General features: G+C 36.9%; 2 long non-coding RNA genes across 2 annotated transcripts; both read left to right on the forward strand.

The window, feature by feature from the left end:
• Window positions 1-72: 72 nt before the first annotated feature.
• On the forward strand, window positions 73-4,394 carry LOC147842211 (uncharacterized). The gene is made up of 3 exons (XR_015501653.1): window positions 73-1,949; window positions 2,187-2,748; window positions 3,819-4,394. It is a non-coding gene; the product is annotated as an uncharacterized LOC147842211 (long non-coding RNA).
• Window positions 4,395-4,675: 281 nt separating this feature from the next.
• Window positions 4,676-7,917, forward strand: LOC147842212 (uncharacterized). The gene is made up of 3 exons (XR_015501677.1): window positions 4,676-6,157; window positions 6,530-6,819; window positions 7,774-7,917. It is a non-coding gene; the product is annotated as an uncharacterized LOC147842212 (long non-coding RNA).
• The last annotated feature ends 4,341 nt before the right edge of the window (window positions 7,918-12,258 follow it).

Genomic DNA, 12,258 nt, shown 5'->3' on the forward strand with positions numbered 1-12,258 from the left:
GTGCTAGTTGATTATCAGGGAAACGTTTCCGACTGGCTGCCGAGGTGGAAACGTCATCATGAGGGTACCTGTGATTGGCTGTTCAGGAAGAGTCTTGCGTTAGAGCCTGTGTTATTGGTGGACTGGGCTGAAAATGGGCGGTCTGAATGATGGCGGTCAATACGGCGGCCGTATTTTTCTTTTCTGTTCTTTTTTATGTGAAACGATTTTCGTCAACACTTATATCTAGCCTGGTGTAATATAATAGTCATTGTGTACATTATTTGCCACATAGGAATATTCATATTGTATCATGCTATTAATATACACAATTATCATGCACAACAATAGCCTATAAACCCATAATAGTATAAATATAAAACTACAATAATATAAACACATATGGGACATTCTACGAGAAACGTACATTCTCTGTCCCTGAAATAAATCTTAAATACAGTAAATACAATGCACTTAATCCCCCCCAAAAAAATTCCAATCTGATGGTTGACTTCTGTGAGTCATTCATTTGGTTCTCAGATTGTTTTTGTTTATTTAAACACTTTCCAGATGTAAAAACCCTGCCCTTGTCCTTGTCCTCAACCCAATTGAACCCACAGCTTTAATAGTTTTGTAATGCTAAAAACATACTTCAAAAAAACACCTGAGAAATTGCCAGATTTAAGTTGTTATCATTCACATCAATTGATTAAAAAAGATGAAATTATAAATAAATTCTACAAATAAATACTACAAACATATAATACAAATAAATGTACAATTGTCCCAATTTTTCTGTCAGATTTGCATTAAAATGCTCGGAAGTGACATCATTTGATGAAGGAGAAGCTGACATTGATCAAGGATGCCTTCTATAATTGAATTAAATGATTTCATGCTTGTTTTTGTATGATTTTTTTTAGGACGACAAGCTTAAATGTCAGGCCCCGTCACATTTTTTATAAGTAAATGTGTACATTTCTGGTAGAATGTAGCTACTATATAAAATATTACGTCATGTAAGGTAACAGAACAATTATTTTATTTACAATTTTATTGAACATTATTTTATGCTTCTGTTAATAAATCTTATTGATTATAAGTATTAGTGACGGCACTTTTTCTTAACCCCCTAAAAAAACGGCTATTCTCCCTAAAATGAAATTTCTGTCATTACTTGTTATTCCTCCTCCACTTATTTCTTCTTTTTCTTCTATTTAGTGCAAACGTAGATCATTTGAAGAATGTTGCAAGCACAACCCTGCTAAAAAAAAACTGCTTAAACCAACCTAGGCTGGTTGGCTGGTTTTAGAGGGGTATTGGCCAGATGACCATCTAACACCATGCTTGACCAGCCTAGCCATGCTGGGAGCCTAAAGTGGTTGGTAGGGTGTTGCTGTTGTGTGATAGGTTGTCGCTAAGTGGTTGCTAGGCTGTTGTTGGTGGAGTACTGGATGTTGAAGCATTGCTAAATCGTTACTAAGGAATTCTGGTTGTTTGATGGGGGTGTAACTAAGGTGTACTGAATGTTAAAGTGTTCCTAGTTAGTTGCTAGGAAATTCTGGGTGTTCGATGATGTGTGTACTGAATTTTAGACTGTTGCTAGGGTGTTCATGCTTGTTGATTCTTGGTGTTCTTGATGTCACTAAGTGGTTGCTAGGATGGTCTTAATGTTTGGTTTGGGTGTTATTAAGGTGTACTGGATGTTGAAGTAGTACTAGAGGGTTGCTAGGGAGTTCTGGATGATTGATGTGGTTACTATAGTGTTCTTGATTTTTGAGTGTTGCTAGGTGGTTGCCAGGGTGTTGTTAAGGTGCTGCAAGGGAGTTTTGGATGTTTAAGCAAGAATTACCAAAGGTGTAATCAAGGGATTAGTTATTTAAAAAAAACACCTGTGCAACACACTCGCCAGAGGCTTCATCCTGAACATGGTATGTGACGCTGCATGTGTAACAGAGGCCAACTAGTGTGTGCTGTGCAGGTAAACCTCACTCCTCTGACCTCTAAAGGTGCTCTAGCGACAGAGGCTAGAGGTCATGTTCTTAAGCCCCCTTGGTAGAGCAACCGACTACGATGTGGAAGGTCGCTGGTCTGATACCAGCTCGGAGCGGGTTGGGTGGCGTAGGCCTGGCGAGGTTACATTGGTGCCGTGACCCGGATGGGAGTGAGGTATAGTGGGGATGAGTGTCACGGAGGCCAGCTAGTAGGTGCTGTGCAGGTAAACATCACTCCTCTGACCTCTAAAGATGCTCTAGCAACAGATGCTAGAGGTCATGGTCTTTAGCCTCCTTGATAGAGCAACCGACTACTATGCGGAAGGTCGCCGGTTTGATACCAGCTCGGAGCGGGTTGGGGGGAGTAGGACCGGCAGGGTTACACATGTACTGTATAAAGTCATTCTGTGGCCTGTAAATTTCATTAATTTTAATATGTATACTTTATTTACAAAATGTACATATGTAATAATCAAATAAATACATTGTAGAGTTCACAAAGTTTTAAAGTGCGTAGGGCTTTCTTAGTTAGATAGTCTCTGATACTACTAATATATAAGCATAATCCAGTCATCAATACCTTAAAATTCTGTTTCTTATTGGTAAATTTACATTTATGAATGTAGAATTTTGTTAATAAACAATAAACAATAATAAAATCAATTTTCCTTTTGACTAGGGTACATAGTAAAGCCCAAAATCAAAACATCAGCCCATATTTGCACAACTATAAGCACATTGTCAACTTAACACTTGTTGCAAAACACTACACACAGTGATTTGCAAAACACTAAACACACTTAACATACATTACACACTAAAATCTATCATGAAGTCACTTCCTTACAATACCAAAGCACTGACTGTCAAATTACTGCACCGTCCAACCAACTAGTTCAACACAGTCATCAGGTGTGCAAACACTTGTTTGATTAATTGTAGACACATCAATCAGATGTTTAAGCACTATAAAATGTCAGTTTTAATGAAAACCATCAGGTCTCAATATCAACACACACACCATAAAAAAAAAACATATTCAAATGAAGCAAATTTATTGAGTGCCTTTCGAGCACAGTTTCGAAAAAAGACTGGCATAAATATGCAGAGGTACTGTATGTATTCACTTGTGATCTTGCATACTGTCTCATAATCTTTTACTGTACTGTAATACTAGATCTACACTGAACTATGCAATTTTGCCTGACACTGTTCTTCAGGTAGTTTTACGAATGGATAAAGAGGAGATTCAGCATGAGTTCATTTACGTACATGATGGTGTGTTCAACCTGACGAGAACACAGAGTAGAAGAAATATTGGCCACAGGGCTATAGTCAATGTCCCAGGGCAACGTGGGGGAAATATACAGTAACACTCTGTGCAGCCATTACAAAGAATGGGGTCCTCCACTGCCATGAAGTATTACAGTACTTTGAATCTTCATGCCAACATGTTGGACATGTTGAGGAATAAATGAGTTTCTTCAGTGTGCAGCATTGTTCTTGAGTAGTGTTTGGTGAAATTTACTTTATATTTGTACTTTGTTGATGGTAGCTTACTCTAATCATAGGGAAGCAGAAGTGCTAAAAGTGTTTTAGGTTTATCACAGCAGTGTGTAACTCGTGCAAACAGTGTATAGTAAATGTGAAAATGTGTGTTTCTTATGGTAAAAAAGTGAGGTTTTTAAACATAAGTCTATAGTTTTTATAAGAGTGTTTAATTATGCAAAGGATCTGTTGTGTTTTGCTAATTGGTTGTGTGGTTGTGCTAATTGTGTGTACTGTTTTGAAAACACGGGCCCTGTTTTGAAAATCGTGCTTAAGCAATCCAAAAAAACTGTAAAGGGTCCATATTGTTACCTCAAAAGTATATTTAAGTACCTACAAATTTTACGAGGAACACTTTTGTACTTTTTAAGTACTAATATGTACCCTTGAGGTATTAATATAGACCTTTAAAGTACAAATGTGTACTTTTTGAAAAGGTACCACCCCAGTGAGAGCTCAAGTACCTTCATTTCTGAGCGTGTATAGTATTGCTCCTATTATGGATGTCAATGCAACCGGTTACCAACATTTTTTTCTTCGGAATATATTATTTTGTGTTCAACAGCAGGAGAAAAAACCTATAGGTTTGGAACAAAGTGCAGTACTGCGGTAAAATAATAAATAAATGTAGTAGTTGCACTTGAACACCAATAGAGGACGCCCTACACCATCAAAACACAAGCATGATTCCTTTCATACGTCCTATCTTGAACTGCAGCAGAAGTACCTCAAACTTTTAAACCATGTAGACATTAAGCTTATGCCACATTCGGCGCATTATGAATTTAATTTAATATTGTAGAATAAAACAAGTTATTTTTATTCAATTTATAAGCATATCCAGAGCTCAGCATATCAGTACACCCCTCACATATCTCTCTTTTAAATTCATATTTTTAATAGGAGACCTTACAATATTATATTTGTGCATGTACATTAGATTAGTCAGTACTGAAGCCAAATCTGGAGCTTATCTAACAACATAACTTACGATAGCAGTCCTAGTACAGCCAACTTTATATGTTATAGAAAAATATTAAATACAAATTTAGAAAAGAATATATATATTATAAAAATATATTAATAAAATTTAGCTGAAATTTTGTAGGTTGTAATTATTATTATTATTTTCTTATTTATTATTATTATTATTTTGCAATATTTAGCTTGAATTTAATTGTATTATCTTTCAATTTCTTTCAATTTCTAAATATATTTGGTGACTAAAATATTATTTTAATAAATATATCTGTTTAATAAATCTGTTTTGTTTAAATACACCAAAATACATCGCCTAAATTAATTAAGAAATGGATAAAACTATTATTAAGGGCTGTAATTATGCTGAGCACTGTATATACAATATCTAATAGGCAAAACAACAATCAATAAACATGAAAAACAATATAAAGAAAATAAATAAAAATAAACAAACATTGGGGGATTCAACAATACACATTGCAAAAGCCAAAAAATGAAGTATTGCATTGTAGTCTAGTCAGCTGGCAGTGTGTTTACAGCTGAACAGGAAGTTAGATGGGTGGCTCCTGAACCACTTCCTCAGATGAGAACAAAATGTGTCTGTGCTCTCAAGAGGCTTGTGGGTTCAGCTCAGGAGGTCTAAAGGTTATAAAACCACCCTGATAGAAAAGTAACACACAACCGGCTTTCTTTAACACTCAGATATACAGAACAGGCATCAGTGTGGACTTTATCTGACATGCTGTCTAATCTACATACTTGCACATGTACCCTAAAGCCATGTTCACTAGTACTAGTGTTCAATTTGATTGGTGTCCAGTTGAATGATCAATAATATTTTTATTTGTTAAAAATGTCAAACAATTGAGCATATTTGGTGTTCTTTGTGATTGATAGGGCGTTACTACAGCATGCTAGAGTGTTGCTAGGGGGTTGCTAGGGTGTACTGGATTTTAAACTGTTGCTAGGGTGTTTTGATTTTTGTTAGGGTGTTATTTGGTGGTTGTAAATGGTTCTCATGTTTGATGAGGTGTTGGTGTACTGAATGTTAAAGCATTGTTAGCATGGTTGCTAGGTTGTCTGTAGGGTTTCACTAGGTGGTTGCTGTTTGTAGGTTGTTGCTAAGTGGCTAATAGGGTGATACTATTGTTTGTTAGGTTGTCGCTAGGTGGCTATTGTCATCGGTTAAAAATATAAAAATGTTTTGCATTTTTGGTGTTCTTTATGTTTAATGGGGCGTTACTACAGCATGTTAGAGTGTTACTAGGGGGTTGCTAGGGTGTACAGGATTTTAGACCATTGCTAGGGTGTCTTTGTTTTTTGTTAGGGTGTTTTGGATGGTTGTAACAGGTTTTGATGTTTGATGATGTGTTAAGGTGTACTGAATGTTAAAGCATTGCTAGCATGGTTGCTAGGGTGTTGTTAGGTTATTTGTATGGGTTTCACTGGGTGGTTGCTGTTTGTAGTTTGTTACTAAGTGGTTGATAGGGTGGTACTGTTGTTTGTTAGGTTCTTGCTAAGTGGCTATTTTAATTGGTTAAAAATGTACATTTTTTGCATATTTGGTGTTCATTGTGTGTGATTGGGCGTTTCTACAGCATGCTAGTGTTGCTAGGGGGTTGCTAAGGTGTACTGGATTTTAGACCGTTGCTAGGGTGATTTTGATAATTTGATGGGGCGTTTCTACAGCATGTTAGAGTGTTGCTAGGGGGTTGCTAGGGTGTACTGGATATTAGACCGTTGCTAGGGTGTATTTGATTTTTGTTCAGGTGTTATTTGGTGGTTGCAACAGAGGTTTTGATGTTTGATGAGTTGGTACTAAAGTGTACTAAATGTTACAACATTGCTAGGATGGTTGCTAGGGTGTTGCTAGGTTGTTTGAAAGGGTTTCACTAGATGGTTGCTTTCTGGTTGTTGTTTGTAAGTTGTTACTAAATGGTTGATAGGATGATTGTGTTGTTTTTTAGGTTGTCGCTAGGTGGTTGCTAAGGAATTCTAGGGTCTATTGCATTTTATACCGTTGCTAGGATGCATTTCATATTTGTTAGGGTGTTATTTGGTGGCTGTAACAGAGGTTTTGATGTTTGATGAGGTGTTACTAAGGTGCAGTGAATGTTAAAGCATTGCTAGGATGGTTGCTAGGGTGTTGCTAGGTTGTCTGTAAGGGTTTTACTAGGTTGTTGCGGTCTGTAGGTTGTTACTAAATGGTTAATAGGGTGATACTATTGTTTGTTAGGTTGTTGTTATGTGGTGGCTAGGGAATTATAAGGTGTATTGGATTTTAAACTGTTGCTAGGGTGTTTTGATTTTTGTTAGGGTGTTATTGGGTGGTTGCAAAGAAAGTCTTGATGTTTGACTAGGTGTTACTAAGGTGTACTGGATGTTAAAGCATTGCTAGGATGGTTGCAAGGGTGTTGCTAGGTTGTCTGTAAGGGTTTCACTAGGTGGTTGCTGTTTGTAGGTTGTTGCTAAGTGGTTGAAAGGGTGATACCATAGTCTATTGGGTTATTACTATGTGGTTACTAGGGAATTCTAGGGTCTATTGTATTTTAGACCGTTGCTAGGGTGTGTTTGTTAGGCTGTTATTTGGTGGTTTTGATAATTAATGAGGTGTTACTTAGGTGTAATGAATGTTACAACATTGCTAGGATGGTTGCTAGGGTGTTGCTAGGTTGTCTGTAAGGGTTTCACTAGGTGGTTTTTGTGTTTAGGTTGTTACTAAGTGGTTGATATAGTGTTATTTTTGTTTTTTTAGGTTGTTGCTAGGTGGTTGCTAGGGAATTCTAGGGTCTATTGTATTTTAGATCGTTGCTAGGGTGTATTTGATATTTGTTAGGGTGTTATTTGGTGGTTGCAAAGGAGGTTTTGATGTTTGATGAGATGTTACTAAGGTGTACTGAATGGTAGAGCATTGCTAGCATGGTTGCTATGTTGTTTGTAAGGGTTTCACAAGGTGGTTGTTGTTTGGTTGGTGTTTGCAGGTTGTAACTAGTAGCTGATAGGGTGATACTGTTGTTTGTTAGGTTGTCGCTAGGTGGTTGCTAGGGAATTCTAGGGTCTACTGTATTTAATACCGTTGCTAGGGTGTATTTGATATTTGTTAGGCTGGTAATTGGTAGTTGCAAAGGAGGTTTTGATGTTTGATGATGAGTTAATGAGTTGTACTGAATGTTAAAGCATTGCTGGGATGGTTGCTATGGTGTTGCTAGGTTGTCTGTAAGGGTTTCACCAGGTGGTTGCTTTTTGTAGGTTGTTACCAAGTGGTTGATAGGGTGATACTGTTGTTTGTTAGGTTGTCGCTAAGTGGCTGCAAGAGAATTCTAGGGTCTACTGTATTTTCGACCGTTGCTAGGGTGTATTTGATATTTGCTAGGGTGTTATTTGGGCTGTAACAGAGGTTTTGATGTTTGATGAGGTGTACTAGGTTGTTTGTAAGGGGTTCTCGAGGTGGTTGCTGATGAAGTGGTTAAGGTTTGTAGGTTGTATCTAGATGGTTGCTAGGGTGTGTAGATGGCTGGTGGGGTGTTATTAAGGTGTACTAGATGTTGAATCGTTGCTAAGTAGTAGCCAAGGATTCCGGGTTGTTTGATGAGAAGTTGCTAGGGTGTAGTGTGGTTGATGTTCCAAGGTTGTTAGTAACCAAGTGGTTGATAGGGTGTTCCTGTTGTTTGCTAGGTTGTGGCTAAGGTGTTGTAATGTTTGTCAGGATGCCATGAAGTAGTTGCTAGGGTGTTCTTGATGTTGGATGAGGGTGTTACTAAAGTGAACTAGATGTAAAACCATTTATAGTTGGTTGCTAGGGAGGTCTGGATGTTTGAGAGGTGTCGTAAGTTGTACAGAATGTTAGACTACTGCTAGGGAGCACTGGATGATCAGGAGGAAATGGTTTTAGACTTTCTCATGTGTCCAGATGTTTTTTAAGGTGCCACTAAGTGGTTGCTATAGTGCTTTTGATGTTTGATAGCGTGTTACTAAGCAGTACTGGATGTAAATCATCCCTTGGTGGTTGCTAGGGAGTTCTGGATGTTTGATGGTGTGTTGCTACAGTGTACTGAATTTTAGAGTGTTTCCTAGTGGTTGTTAGGGTGTCTGTGATGTTTGTAGGGGTTTTCGATGGCGTTCTTGATGTTTGGTGTCACTAAGTGGTTGCTAGGGTGTTGTTAATGTTTGATTTGGGTGTTACTGAGGTGTACTGGATGTTGGAGTGTTACTAGGGGGTTGCTAGGGCGTTCTAGATGTTTGATGGGGTTACTATAGTGTTCTTGATTTTTAAGTGTTGCCCGGTGGTTGCTAGGGTGTTGTTAGGGTGCTGCAAGGGAGTTTTGGATGCTTGAGCAAGAATTACCAAAGGTGTAATCCAAGGATTAGTTATAAAAAGAAACACCCGTGCAACACACCCGCCCGAGGCTTCATCCTGAACATGGTATGTGACGCTGCATGCTTGCTTGTTGTGACTGAATGCACTTATTTGATTTAGAGCACCTGCACCCAGAACAGTCTGTCGCCGTGACAACAGAGTTCACCTGAGGGTAAATGTTGACATTTGATAGGTGTAGTATTAAGAAACAACAGGACTGTTCACACGCTTGTTAATCATCACTCATACAAGGCATGAGCGCTGCCGCCAGCTCAGCGTTTGCACATACAGCAAGCTGATCTCTTTTGAGAAAAAAACATGCTGGGTTGTTCAACCTGAAATTGGGTCAAATATGGACAAACCTGTTTTATGTATCTACTTATTTAACGTATGTATGAATTTGTGTTTGCATGTGCTATTTTATCTTATATATGGTATATAATTGTGTTTTTCTAATACTTTCTTGTTTGGTGAATTGAACTAGTGTGTGATTTTTATCAGCCCGATCTCACATCTGCTTTACATATTGTCAGAACACATGTTATTCAATTTTATTCACATGAAAATGTAGTTTTTTTTAAAAGCAGGCCCAAACCCTACCCCTCATTGGAGGATACACAAATTGTACTGAAATGTACAAATCAAATGTATAAAATGAATATGAAAATAAGCACTACATCAATACGTTACAGACTGCTGTGAGACTGTGCTGGTTTTATGGTGTGGTTGAGTATGTGCATGTGTATCTGTATTATTTATATTGTATTTACAGAGAATATTAGTGTCTGTCCGACCTGAAATGAATGAAAATAAAGCAAAAGAAAAGTTCCAACAAACTCAACCATTGGGTTAAAAAAAAGTCATTTAAATTTATTAAAGTAAAATTTGGGGTTTTTAATTGGGTTAAAATATATTTCTGTAGTATTTATATTGTATTTACAGAGATTATTATATTCTGTCTGACCTAAAATAAACCAAATAAAGCAAAGCAAAAAAAAAAAAAAGGCCAAACCCAACTGTCGTGTTAAAAAATGTCAATGTATTTGCCCATATTTGACCCAACAGTGTGTATCTAAATGATTTATATAGTATTTACAGAGATTATTAGTATTATTATTTCTGTCTGACATGAAATGAACCAAAAAAATGGGGGGGGGAAATGGTTGCGTTACAAAATGTAATTTAAATTTAATTAAAATGATGGGTGTGTGCATATTTGACCCAAAGTTGGGTCACAACACATGTATCTATATTGTTTATGTTGTATTTACGAGATTATTATTATTAATTCTGACCTCAAATAACCTAAATGTTGAGTTTAAAAATGTCATTTAAATTTGATAAAATAAAATTATGGGTTTGTCCATATTTGACCAACGTTGGGTTACAACACATGCATCTATATTATTTATTACAGAGATTATTAGTTTCTGTCTGATCTAGAATGAACAAAATAAAGTGAAAAAAGACAAATATTGTGTAAAAAAAATCATTTCAAATTAATAAAATAAAATTATGATTTTGTCCATTTTTGACCCAATGTTGGGTTACAACACATGTATCTATATTATTTATATTACAGTTACAGAGATTATTAATATTAATTCTGTCTAAATTGAACCAAATAATGCAAAATAAAAGGACAAACCCAAACAATGGGTTAAAAAATGCCATTTAAATTTAATAAAGTAAAATTTAGGGCTTGTCCATATTTGACCCAGCATGAGGTTACAACACATGCATCTAAATTATTTATATTGTATTTACAGAGATTATTAGTTTCTGTCTGACCTAAAATGAACCAAATGGAAAAAAAATTACAAGCCCAAACAATGGGTTAAATAATGCCATTTACATTTAATGAAGTAAAATTTTGGGTTTGTCTATTTTTGACCCAATGTTTGTCAGGGTTCTGCCACTCTGGTCTTGTAAATTCTTGTTTTGGTGGCAGAACTCGGACACTACCCATGTCTGGTCCTGTTTCTGTCTCTGTGTGCGCGCGCGCCGTCGTGGGTGTACGCAGAGTGTGCGCGCTCCTGCTTGACGCGGCCGCGCGCGCCCGCTCTGCGTCCCTCAGACGCGCGCGCTCTTGTACTCGTGTTTGTGTTTTCGTCTGTCAGCAGCGTGGTGTTTCATTCCCAGCGTCTCAGTCTTGTTGGTTTTGGTTTTGGTCGGCGCTGGGATGAAGCATGCACGCTGCGTGTGTGAGCGCACGGTGAGTGTTTTCATTCATCGTGTGCTCGTGTCTTGCGTCTTTTGTCAAAGCACGTGGCTCAGTGTTTACATTGTGGTCACGTGCTTTTGTCGTGTGCTTCAGTGTTGTGTTATGTGAGCGCATGGCTTGTATTGTCTCTCTGTGTCATGCGCTCTCCCGTCTATTGTCTAGTCCCACCCTCCTTGTTTACTCATTATTAGTTTGTCATGTTCACCTGTGTGTCAATTTACTTTTTGCTTTATAATCCCCCTCATGTTTTCAGTGATTTGCCAGTTCGCCGTCAAAAGTTTCCTGTCCTCTTGTGTCTAGCCCTGTCTTGTCCAGCCAGTCAAGTTTGTTTGTTCATTTATTTGTTTTATTAGAGTTTTTCCCCCTCGGGGTTGTTTGTTTTGCCTTTTTGTTTTCATTTTATTATTAATAAAGACCCATTATTGCTGCACCTGAGTCCTCGCTCCTTTTTCCCCTCACCCGACCGTGACAATGTTGGGTTACAACACATGCATCTATATTATTTATTACCCCTTTATTCCTGCCTAAAATGAACCAAATGAAGCAAAAAAAAAACAAAAAAAAAAAGGACAAACCCAACCGTTGCATTCAAAATAATAAAATAATATCATGGGTGTGTCCATATTTGACCCAACGTTGGGTTAAAACATGCATCTATAATATTTATATTGTATTTAGAGAGACTTTTATATTCTCTCTGACCTAAAATTAACCAAAATAAAGCAAAGAAATAAAGGCAAACCCAACAATGGGTTAAAAAATGTATTTTAAATGTATTAATTGGTTATTTATATTATGTTTACAGAGATTATTAGTCTATGTCAGACCTAAAATAACCCAAATAAAGCATACAAAAGGACAAACCCAACCGTTGAGTTACAAAATGTCATTATATATTAATAATAAAATAAAATGCAATTCAAGTTTATTTGCGGAGCTTTTTACAATAATTATTGTTTTAAAGCAGCTTACAAAAGATGCACATTATTGCATTATCAATATTAAAAACGATAAGGTTATTAATCACCAGAACTTCATTAGTTACTAATAACTTTACCAAATGAACTAGTTACTAATAGCTTTTAACAGTTAAAGTATCATCATCATCATCATTTTCTTTTCGGCTTAGTCCCTTTATTAATCCGGGGTCGCCACAGCGGAATGAACCACCAACT

The sequence above is a fragment of the Danio rerio genome, chromosome 10 (assembly GCF_052040795.2).
Source record: "Danio rerio strain M-AB ecotype USA chromosome 10, GRCz13ab, whole genome shotgun sequence".
In the NCBI taxonomy this organism is placed as follows: domain Eukaryota; kingdom Metazoa; phylum Chordata; class Actinopteri; order Cypriniformes; family Danionidae; genus Danio; species Danio rerio.